This window comes from Suncus etruscus, chromosome 18 (assembly GCF_024139225.1).
Source record: "Suncus etruscus isolate mSunEtr1 chromosome 18, mSunEtr1.pri.cur, whole genome shotgun sequence".
NCBI lineage: Eukaryota > Metazoa > Chordata > Mammalia > Eulipotyphla > Soricidae > Suncus > Suncus etruscus.
In genome coordinates this window covers 19,446,641-19,459,296 of record NC_064865.1, presented here as the reverse complement: position 1 = coordinate 19,459,296, position 12,656 = coordinate 19,446,641, and the positions used below count along the sequence as shown (strand labels likewise).

At 39.8% G+C, this 12,656-nt stretch overlaps 1 non-coding gene across 1 annotated transcript; it reads right to left on the bottom strand.

The window, feature by feature from the left end:
* Window positions 1–3,683: 3,683 nt before the first annotated feature.
* On the bottom strand, window positions 3,684–3,818 carry LOC125996879 (small nucleolar RNA SNORA51). Its single transcript, XR_007491541.1, has one exon. It is a non-coding gene; the product is annotated as a small nucleolar RNA SNORA51 (small nucleolar RNA).
* Between the last annotated feature and the right edge of the window lie 8,838 nt (window positions 3,819–12,656).

Sequence of the window (12,656 nt, the reverse complement as noted above, 5' to 3'; positions counted from 1 at the left end):
CTGGATCTCCCACATACAAAGCTTATACTCACATTTTTGTGTCTTCTTCCCAGACCCCTGCTGATTTTTATGCTTTGGCTTGTTTTTATGAGAATTCTATTGTATTGTGACATCATTCTATTATGACTCTACTCATACACAGCATCAATAGAATCAGGGAATAGACCAGAGAATAGAACTTGCTAAAGTCAGATAGAAATAGTTTGTGGGTTTTCACTTCATGTAATAGTTATCTGTAAAGTATTAATATGATATCATCACTTTACCAACTCCTGACATTTCTGTTCACTCCTGTTGTAATGATTATGGAAGACAGTAAGTTAGGGGACAGAGCAATAGTACAGCAATGAGTAGGGTGCTTGCCTTGAATGTGGCCAACCCCATGTTTAATTCTCCTGTACCCCAAGCCCCACCAGGGGTGATCCCTGAACACAGATTTAGAAGTAAGCCCTATGTGTGACTGGATATAGCCCCAAAATAAAACCAAACAGAGAAAGATGGTAGTTGAGTGATAAGAAGGAATGAACAATTTGAATCTCCTTCCTCTAAAATAATATGCTTTCAAATGTAGGTAAAACATAGAAAATAGCCTATAAGATGAAAAGCTGACTTTATATTAAAGCAAAAGAACAGAGTTGTAGAGTCAGCCCCAAAGGTTAAAAGAAAACAAGAATATAAAGTTCAGAAAGTTAAGATTCTCAATGTTGGAGTGTGAGTTGCTCCAACCAAAATGACAAACCATTTTGACAAACCATTATGTCTCCTTGGCATAAAACATGTCAATAGGCCTTGGAGGTAACTCAGAGACCTCTGAGTGGAGCCAGGACCTTAAGTAATAATATCCTTTTGGGGGGGGTAGATCCTCCCTCGCAGTGTTCAGGGGACCCAAGGGTCATTCTCCGCAATATTCAGTCAATCTCTCCAGATGATTCAAACCCAACAGTGCTTGTACATGCCAAGCATGTGTCCCTATACCCTGAGAGCTTTTCTCTGCCCCAAATAAAATATTACACTAATAGAATGAATTTGAGTGGACAGGAGAGAGAGTCCACTTACTGGCCAAGAGAAGGAAGGAAGCTTTTAATAACTGGTTCAAGCAGTAGCGAGATAAACCTTGAGTATTTGCAACATGGCCCTGTCCTTATTCCACTTTTGGCTTAATTTGACAGACACTGTTGGTGCAGAAGCCTTCCTACCAAGCAATTAAAATTTAAGTGTTTCCATAATGCTAATATTCTCAAGCAAGCTGGCAGAAGTCAACTCAGCACTACTCTACAGAGGTGCCTTCCTAATTCAGACAACCAAGAAGTTCACTAGCCCCAGCAGAGATGTGCTCATATCCTAGAATAAAAAAGATAATGTCACCATAATGCTACCTAGATCCACAGAGTTGATACCCCAGGAATGTTAGGTGATACAATTACTTTATGAATAGATATATTTATAATATAGTATATTTAGAATAATTTAAAATAATTGGCCACAGAAGGAGGAAAGACATCAAGATAAGAAGAAATTATAACAAATGGCATTGGAAAAACTAACCAGATATTAAAAATATAGTCTTCCGATTTAAAACTCAGTGAATAGGGCCAGAGATAGCTCAGTAGGCAGAGCACTGGCTTTGCATGCAGGTTTAATCCTGTGCACTGCATTGTTACCAGCAACCCCCAAACATAGAGATAGGAATAGCATCTCACCCTGTTAGGTGTGGCTCAGGAAAAATAAATAAACATAAAAGATAATGAATACATAAGCCAAATAATAAATTAGACACTGTTGAAGAAGGAATTTGATGAAATGAGAGACATTTGCAGTTCAAAGAAAGGTAAAAGGAAAAAGGACAATACTTTCATATTTGGAGAGAGAAATTCTCTAATTCAAGAATGACTTCAAATATCAAACATAACAAATACAAGTAAATCCTGGGGCCAGAAATATGGCTCAGGACGTAGAGCAATACATCCAGTATGGTCAAATCCTCATGTTTAATCTCTAGCATCATATGCCCCTGTGGAGCATTATCAGGCATGGCTCCCATATGATGTTTTTACTGTAAATTTATATTTAATAATTGGAGAGAAAGAATTTTTGATGAGTCATGCAGAAACCAAAGTTTTCTCTAAAAAAGAGCAAATACTAAATTAGCAACTAATTTCTCAAGATCAATAATAGAATATGAAGAGTAAGGAAATTTCTAAATCTACTAAGACAAAAAAAGTAGGATCTTTCTAATAATTCTAAACCTTGTTAAACTGTGATTAAAAAACACAAGTAAAAATATTTCTAGTCAAGCAAAGATAGAGTTTTTATTAACAAAAATACAATTAAAATATTTCAGAGGAAAAATTCAGAAAAAATATTGAATAGAATATAAAATATTGAAATTTAAGAAACTACAGCAAAGAAATTGGTAAATATTTGGTTACTTATAAAGATGCATAGACTAGAATAAAAGTAATGGTAATGATAGATAAAAATAGGATAAAGTTAAAATATTAGACATATATATCATAAAATTTGTGTGGCTAATATATGGTAATATAATCTAAGAGTTTAGTCAGAAATTATTTGCCAAAAGTCTTGGAAATGTAAGTTTAACTTCATGAATATGATATATGTTCTGGGGGAACCATGAAAAATACAGAATCATTGTATGCAAAAAAATAGGGCAGATGAAAATAAATTTAAATATAAAGGAAAAATAGATTTGAAATAAAAGAAATAAAGCCAACAAGTAAATGAAAAATAGATAAGTTAAAATTATATATAGGTTAATAAAGTAAAAAGTAAAGTAAGTCTATCATAGAAAAATATTCTTGAAATACTTTCTAAAAATCAAAATTTGACAATTTAGTTTTTGTTTTATTTTTTTTTACAAAACCTATGCTTAAAACATAATATGAGAGAAAGATAAGAATGATCTGAATGAAAGGAAAATATCCTAGAAAAACAAAAGCCAAATGAAAGCTGGTGTTGCCTCATGACATGAAACAAAGCAAACTTGATATTGAGAAGCTTGAAAGAAGGAAAACATGATCACCATAGAATGATAGAGAGAAGTTAAGTTCCTCAGAAAATTACAACATTAAGCTTTACACTTCTACTAACACAACTCAAAAATCTATAGAACTATGAAAATTACAAGAAATAGGCTTATAGATGCTGCAGGATATTCTAATCTAGACCATATCTCTGACTTGTAGATTAGGGGAAAACATTTCTACTTTTGAAGTGGTTGAAGAGATAGTACAGTAAGTAGGAAACTTGCCATGTACCCAATTAACCAGGGTTTGATTCCTACCACCCCCATTTGATACTCAGAACAATCCCAGAAGTAATTCTTGAGCCTAGAGTCAGGAGTAAGCCCTGAGCACAAACAAGTGTGACCCATAAACAAACATCATAGATAAAAATAAAATTGGGGGGACATAAATCTTTATAAGTATGATGCAGAAGGTATAAGATAAATGCAATTAATAAGAAAATACAGAAAATGCACAAATACATAAACATATATCTAAGACTTCTAAAAATTTAGCAAGATATATTCTTTTCAAATACAAAAAAACTAACATTTTTTTTAAAAAAAGTAACATTTTTTTAAAATTTATGGTAGGACCAAAGAGAAAGCTTAGATGACTGAGCTCGTACTTTTGCACATTCTACATGCCTTCCTTATTTTTTGTCCCCCAATTCACAATACAGACCAGGCAAAGAGCCTGGGTTGAGGTGTATATGGGGTGCATTTACTGTACCTCCTCTTTCTATACAGTCAGTGTAAAGAACACACAGCCTGTGGTAAGAATTAGGAGGCCTTATCTTTTCTTTCCTTTTTTTTTATTATTTTAATATATATATATATGTAAAAAATCCTTCACCAGTGCAACATTTCCATGACCAATATCCCAAGTGTCCTTCCTCCTCCCGACCCCACCGGCCTGTACTCTAGACAGGCTTTCTACTAGGGATATATCCTAGGAACACAAAAATACAATACAAAAAATCGTTTTCTCACACCTATATTTATTGCAGCGTTGTTTACAATAGCCAGACTCTGGAAACAGCCTAGATGCCCCTCAATAGATGAATGGTTAAAGAAACTATGGTACATATACACAATGAAATATTATGCAGCCATCAAAAGAGATGAAGTCATGAAATTTTCCTATACATGCATGTATATGGAATCTATTATGCTGAGTGAAATAAGTCAGAGGGAGGGAGATAAACACAGAATGGTCTCACTCATCTATGGGTTTTGAGAAAAATGAAAAATATTTGTGTAATGATTCTCAGAGACAAAATAGAGGAGGACTGGAGGGTCCAGCTCCTGACATGGAACTCTATACAGGGATCATTTAGTGCAGTCACAGAAATAATTACACTGAGAACTATCATAACAAAATGTGACTGAATGAGGGAAGTAGAAAGCCTGTCTAGAGTTCTACATACCTTTCACATAGAAGTCTTAATTTGATCCCCAGCAGCACATGGTCCCCTGAGCACCATCAGGAGTGACCCCCCCCCCTTCAAGCACAGAGCCAAGTGTAATCCCTAAACACTGCTAAGTGTGGTCCAAAAACAAGCAAGACTTGTGGCAACGAATAATGATATGGAATGTGTATCTAAGTCTTCCTAAAATCCTCACCTTTAGTGCATTAGATGTTGAGCCTTTTGAGAGGCTACCAGGGTAAGCCTGGGAAGAGACCAGCACTACCTCCACCCTGCCATGGGAGGCAAGAACATAGCCAAGCAGAGGGCACCCATCACCTGGCATCTGCTGGTATTTTGCTTCTGACCTTCCAGTCTCCAGGACCCTGTAGTTTAGGCACCATCTATAGTATTGGCAACTGGAGCAGACCAAGACAGGAGTTGAACAAAAACAAACACACTGGAATTTTGAGACTTTTCTCACTCTCAAATGTGCTTATCAGACTATTTCTTTAATATCTTATTTTTGATTTGAAGCACTATGTTTTACAATACTGTTCTTGGGAAGGTTTAATAAATGCATCATTCCCACATCACAACTTCAGCCAAAATGTCCACTCCCCTCCCAAATAATGTGCAACAGAGCCTTCCAGATAAGCTCAGTTCCATGGGTCAACTCTCTAGTTATACTGCCTTTCCTCCCTTGTTCTGAATCTTTTACGACACATATAAGACTGATGATCCTGTATCTGAGCCTCTCCACTTGACTTCACTCTCCATGATCTCCTCTCGTTCTATCCCTGTAGCAGCACATTTCATGATTTTGTTTAATCTTATAGCCAAGTGGTATTATGCATATCAATCAGTTATTTTATCCATCTGTTCTTAGACATTCATAATTTGGGGGCCTTTGGGGTAGAAATGGGGAAGTTTTTCTGTGTTGAATGGAAGCTCAATGTTTAGTTTTCTGAGAAGCGTCATTATTGTTTTCTAAAGAAGCTGAATATTACCTCCAGCAGTGGTTGAGGATCCTTTTCCATATGTGAACTAACACTGTATATTTTTTGTTCCTTTTGATGTGTGCCAGTCTCACTAGTATGAGATGATATCTTGTTGTTGTTTTGATTTGTGTTTCCCTGATAAAAAGTGATGCTGAGTGTTTTTTCATATGCTTATGGTTTATCTGTAAGTCTTCTTTGAGGTGATGCCTATTTATGTCTTCTCCCCATTGTTTGAAGCTGTTTTATTTGTTGTTGATAAGTTTTATAAGTGTTTTATACAAAGCATTAAGTTATTAGCCCTTGTCAGATGAGTAGAGGGCAAAATTTTTTCCCCATTATCAAACTTTTGTTGGTAAGCATCATGTTCTGGCCAGGATTCCCTATTAGAGACAAGGCAAGGAAATGCCAGAAATATGAGTGTAAAGGGCAGTGAACATGTGCAGATTTAGAAAGTAGCCTTAACCTCAAGCCCATGACCATGCACTTCTATCATTTGTTACTAAAGGGTAAGGTTAGCATTCATTTATGCTTTATTTAGAACGAGATCACAGAACATGATAAGGGAGCTGTCAAGAGTGATTTACACTGGAGTAAATTCAATTAAAAGGGAGAAGAATTTAAGAAAAATATACAGAAGCATCTCTCAGCAGCCAAGAAATCCTATAGCTTCCTCATGTCCAGAGAACAGAGACACCCATGCTACCTCTAAGAAATGAACCCCAAGCCAATCTGCCCCATTCTCTTCTCCCTGGAGACCAGTTTTCTAAATCCAAATATCAGCCTGCCAAGGTGTTCAAGACTCTGAGTGTACAAATGCATGCAGCAGTCTCTTGCATTTTCATAACTTCAAATTACAGAGATACTCAACCCTAAGTTTCTCAAACATTATCCAAAAAAGACATACGGATCAGAGGGTCATTGAAAAGATGCTCAATATCTCTAATCACCAGGGGAAGAAAATCAAAACCATAATAAGAAACCAAAAAAGATAATGAGTATAGCTAGAGAGAGATATAAGTGGGCTAAATGCTTGCTTTGCACATCAGACCATTGGGTTTAATCTCTAGTTCCCTGAGCACTGCCAGGAATAATTTCCAAAAACAAAACTAGGAGTAGCTTCTGAATACCTTCACATGTAACCCACAAAAAAAATAATAATAACAAGTAGAGAGAATGTGTCAAAGGGGAAGAGTTGGAAAGCAATGTTAAGTTGTTGTGGTTTCTATGGAAAACGGTATAGAGTTGCCTCAAAAAAAAAAAAACTCAAAATAGGGAGCCGGAACAGTGGCGCAAGCAGTAAGGCATCTGCCTTGCCCGTGTTAGCCTAGGACGGACCGTGGTTCGATCCCCCCGCACCCATATGATTCCTCAAGCCAGGAGCAATTTCTGAGCGCATAGCCAGGAGTAACCCCTGAGCATCACTGGGTGTGCCCCCCTCCAAAAAAAAAAAAAAAAAGCTAAAAAAAGAAGAGATGTCACAGCTGAATTTTCCTAGGTAGGCTGTTTCCAGGCTGAAACCTCTGGAGCCTTATCAGGATGGGAGTCAGCTTAGTCTCCATCCTGTCAAAAGATGAAGTGCCCTACCCACACCTGACTTTCTCTCAAATATAAAAAGTTCAACTCCATGACTAATCTGAATGAAATGCCACGTTGCTGTATCATCCCAGTTCCACAGCTCCTGGAGCACATAGCTGCATATGTATATACAGCAGTGCAACATCTTCAAATTTCATGGTGCTGACAGTCCAGTAGAAGCACAGAAAATAAGATGGGGGATATTGCACAGATATCCACTAACTCAATGAATGAAAACAGTAACACAGAACGCTGAACTAGCACCTAACAGCTCAATAAATCCTCGCATAGCCTTAATAACACTATTGTGAGATATGTGTTGTAAAAAGCAACATGAAGTAAATTATTTTGTTTTATATATATAAAGAAATATAAGGAGAAGATTAGTGGAAAACTGGGGATATTGGTGGAAGAAATGTCATACTGAAGGTGAGATTGGTGTTGGGAGACTAAACACCTGTATTGTGAACAACTTTGTAAACCACAGTATTTAATTAAAGTTCAAATATTAAAAACTTTCAAAATAGAACACTTTACAATCTACCAATTTCACTTTGGTGTATTTTATCTGAAGAAAATTAAGAACATGGGGTACTGGAGCAATAGTATAATAGGTAGACCATGTGCATGGTCAAATCGGGTTTAATTCCCTGGAAGCTAGAAATAATTCCTGAGTTCAGAGTCAGGAGTAACCTCTGAGCAGTGTGGCCCAAAAGCTAACAAACAAAAATAGAAAAGAAATGAACGCATTTATTTTAAATAAGAAGTGCTCTCCCCTACTCACTGTAGCCCTGTTTATAATAACGAAGGTGTGAAAGAAACCAAGTGTTTACTGTCAGCTTAATGGATAAAGAAGTTGTGGTAGCTGTGTGTACCCTTGTGTGTGTACAGACACATAGAACACCATTCTGCAGTAAGAAAAAACGAGATCTCACCATTTGTGAGAACCTATATGAACTTTAAATTCTTTATGCTAAGAGTTATAAACTGGATGGACAAATACAAATACAAATAACATGCCTTTTCCTTTTCCTGAACAGCAAGTTTAGATCCAGCAGACAAATGTTGTACAAATGGGAGATAGGTGCAGGCAAGGAGTTGAAAAAGAAATGAAGTTCTACTTACAAAAATAAATATAAGATATAATACATATCTTGGTGTTTATAGTCAGTAATACCGTGTTTTACGTTAGGAAGTTGTTCAGAAAAACAAACTTAAAAGTCCTAATAATTAAAAAAAAATTTTCATATCTATGGATAATGACCACTGTTAACCAGATTTATGGTACTGAACACTTTGTGATATATACAAATATGAAACCCTTGTTTATTATGCTTGAAATGTTATTAAGCAATTATATCTTAATAACATAAATCTGGGTCTGAAGAGATAATACAGAAGGTAAGTCACTGGCCTTGTAATGGCCAACCAGGTTCGAGTTCCCCAGCACCACATACAGTCCCCTGAGTGTTTCTTCTAAGTAGAAGGCCATTTCTTTTTTTTTTTTTTTTTTTTTTTGGTTTTTGGGCCACACCCGGTGACGCTCAGGGGTTACTCCTGGCTATGCGCTCAGAAGTCGCTCCTGGCTTGGGGGACCATATGGGACCATATGGGATCGAACCGCAGTCCATCCTAGGCTAGCGCAGGCAAGGCAGGCACCTTACCTCTGGCGCCACCGCCCGGCCCCTAGAAGGCCATTTCTAAGTGTAGAGCCATGAATAAGCGCTAAACACTGTTGTATGTGGCCACCCCACTCCTCAAATTAGAAAAGGGAAAAAAAGACTAAGTCCTCAGGCAGCTTGACACCAGGAATCTACTGCTCCAACCCAAGCAGCAAAGCCACAAAAGCATGATCTCCTAGGACATGGCCACTCAAGACTAGAAAGGCTAGAGGCATAGAAGCTGGAATAGAATGATCCTCTACCTGGAGAAATAATGAGTCACTCCACTCAAGTTTCAATGGGAGAATAACATGATTTGCAAGAGGAAATTAAGGTTGATAAAAAAGAATTGATCTCATGACAGCCCCTATTTCTCAACAACTCATCCTACAAGTGTTCACCGAGCATTTGCAATGGATGAGGGAACAAAAATCAAAGGGATAGTACTCAGTTGTGCCTGCAAAGAACTCACATTGTACTACAGAGTAGGGTTTCTTTGGGTTTTTTTGGTGGGAAGATTATTTTAGGTTTCTTTCTCTTTGTTTTTTATTTTTAATAATTTTTTGTTTTGGGGCCACAGGGTGCCCCAAATGGTGCTCAGGGGTTACTCCTAGCTCTGATCTCAGGAATTACTCCTGGAAGCCTTGAGAATCATATTGGATGCCAGATATTGAACTCAGACTGACTTTGTGCAAGGAAAACGCCCTATACACTGTACTATTGCTCTGGCCCCCATTTTTAATTGAATCACTGTGATATATACAGTTACCAAAGTGTCCATGATTAAGTTTCAGGCATACAATGTCCAACACCCTTCACCAATGCACATTTTCCACCACCAATATCCCTGTTTCCCTCCCTGACTCTCACTTGCCCTCTCTTCTGCCTGCCTCTATGGGAGACATTTTTCTTCCCTGAATCTGTCCCTCTCTCTCTCTTTCTTTTTCTCTCTCTCTCTCTCTGTGTCTTTCTCTGTATCCCTCTATCTCTTTCTCCCTGTCTCTCTCTCACATACATGCTCTTGCTCTCCCTCTCTCTCTTTCTTTCCTTCCTTGTGGTTGGCAATATTGTTCTTGAAGGGATATCACTCATATCACTTTTCCTTCTTTCAGCACCCAGTTCTTGTCCAGAGTGATCCTTTCCAACACTCATTGTCATAGTGTTCCCTTCTCTGTTCTCACTGCACTCCCTTTATGGCAAGCTTCCCATCATGGACTGGTTCTCCTGGTCCTCATCAACAATGATTTTAAAGGAAAGCTACATCACAGACACTACAAGGAACCTAGAAGGCTGCAGAAAAGGTTGTCTGTCAAATGGTTGCAGCAAGGCTGCATATAGTAGCCTCTTCTGAAGAAGACCTGAGGACATACTAGTAGAATACAATGGATGCTCCCACTTTCCCAGCTGGCTCTAGAAATTATAGCCACCCTACTTATACCATCTCCTTCCTGTGGAGGAGTTTCTGGTTACAGCTGGGAACATGCACTGTCTTTGAAAAAACACCTCCCAGAGCAGTGCGATTCAAAATGCATCCTGCACCACTGTTTTGCTGTGTTTCTGTGGACTGTTTGGGGATTGAGTTTGAGGCATTCCCCAGGGCCTATCCCCAATCACCAGTGTCTCAAGGTGTAGCCTAGAGGCAAAAGATGGGTTTCCTGGGCAGTCTTGATGCCACCTGCCAGTCACAATACCCCCATGCTCCTGGCTCCTGGGAAAACATTATGAAGCCCCAACACGCAAACTCAACCTCTCAGCTCCATGCTAGTGGGGAAATCCTACCCAAATCCCTGGCTACGGGGAAGGCAATGCTCCGGAAGAGAAATGCAGCCACCACACAAAATTAGTGATGAGCAAATCCTGTGCTCCTAATTCCCAGTCCCGGGTGAGAAATAGGAAACCGGTCTCCCCAACAGTTGGTGCTCTCCTGGCGCCCTCCCCATCACCTGTTACCAATTATCCCTGTTTGTGCGATGAGTCACTGGTGAAGGTCAGAGTTGAGAGAAGAGCTGGAAGGAGACAGAAGCCTGCCGTTTCCTTTCTATTCAAAGGGTCTGAAGATACCCAGGCCGGTGTTGGGGGGCTGTGAGGTTGGTCTCAGTGTCTGAGGGGGGCTACGGTTAAAGGTGGCACCTAAGTATAGCATTAGTCAGAGCCCAGCTGGCCTGGGTCTAGGCTAGGGCCTGGTCACTCCTAGCACAAGCTTTTCATTGTGCTCTTTGATTGGCTAAGAGGAAGGGGAGTTCCGTGGGGACAGGCAAAGAGGCTTAATACCGTCCACTGGGGCTTTGGGGCACCAGGGCGTGGGTGGGATACCTGATCTGACACCAGCCGCCTTGGCCCTCTTCCAGGAGCTTTGTTACCAAGAGCAGCAGACGGGCTGCCTTCTCACAGGCTCCTTGATAATCCAGCCCTGCCTAGGGAGCCTGAGGTCGGTGAGGCCCTGTCCCTGCGCTGGAGCTGGGGCTAATACACCACCCACTTTCCTATGAGAATGCCCTTCCCTCCAAATAGCAAAGAAGTGCCTTGCCCATGCCCATCTCTCCCTACCAGGCGTCAAAAAGTATCCCAGACTCTATATTCTACACCTCCTGCTTGTGATGATTCAATGAGAATGTGAGGATAACTACAGTCATCACTGTTTTGAGCAAAAAAAAAACACCAACCGTTGCCCAACTCAGGAAGTGAGCAGTGGGTGAGAAACAGGGTATCTGCAAGCCCCCAAGAATCTACTAAGGAAATAGATGCTTATGAGGTATGGGGATGGTAGGGGACGAGGGAGTGGGCAGGGGGGAATGGCTCAGGCTGAAGAAAATAAACAAGTAGCAAAGATCCTCAGTAAGGGGCCACAGGGACAGAGCCCCAGCATATGACACTGGCTGCATGGTACTGGGAACACAATGGCACAGATTTGTGCCATCTGGGAAGGTGGTGTCACTGAAAACACCCAATGGGTTGAGCCGTCTAACTCAAATCAGAAGAAACTGCAAAGAGACTGGTCTTCAGCTATTTCAGAGTGGTTGAAAGGGTAAGAATAAACACCCCAAAACACCAGAATCTCGGAGTGGGTTAAGCAACACCTAGCAAAAGATTATTTGTTGATGTGGGGCTGATCCTGTAGGGTCTGAATGGGGGGTCCAATCTGATTAGAAGAGGTTCCTTCCTTGTGGAGACCAGCCTTTCCCAGTTGTGAAAAAGCAGGGACAGGGCTGCAGGCAAAGGCAGCAGCTTGGACCCAGAAAGATGAAAAAACGCGTCTACTATAGTGCCTCCAGAGGAAACAAAGCCAGCCCCCAGATGTCTTTTGAATCTCTTTCTGTCAAGTCAGATGTGGGACTTGAACCCCTATAAAGTGATGAATGTAGGGATGAAAGCTGACATGTCACAGAACCTGGTAACTGCAGAGTAGAGAATGGATCTGTCATGAAAGGAAGCCTGCTGCCACTCAAGAGAATGAAAGTGACTGCGCTCTGTGCAACTGGGACTAAAAATAGGGGCTGGGTTGGGCAATCAAAGACTCTTAGATTGAGCCTGGAGTGATAGAACAGCAGCTAAAGCATATGCCTTTCATGCAACCTTCCCAGTTCAATCCCTGGCACCACATATCCCTGGCACTCTCCCACTGCGAGTGACACCTGAGTACAGGCCAGGAGTAAGCCCTGAGTAAATTGAGGTGACCAAAAAAATTAAAATTAAAATTCTGAAATCTGTAGTATATGTAATATCACTGTAACCATGTTCATTTTCTGATTTGGATCATTTTGCTATGTGTAGAAGGCAATGAGATTGTCTTAGAAAATACCAGAAGTATTTAGAGCTAAGGGGACATGCTAGCCTCAACTAATTATCCAGATTTTCAAAGGAAATTATGCCTGTACAAGTGTAACTGATACAGATGTAGATGGATTTCTAGAGGAAAGATACAGATATTGAAAGGAATGTTGCTGGAGATGGGTAGATAGATGTGGATATACCTCAAGCATAGATA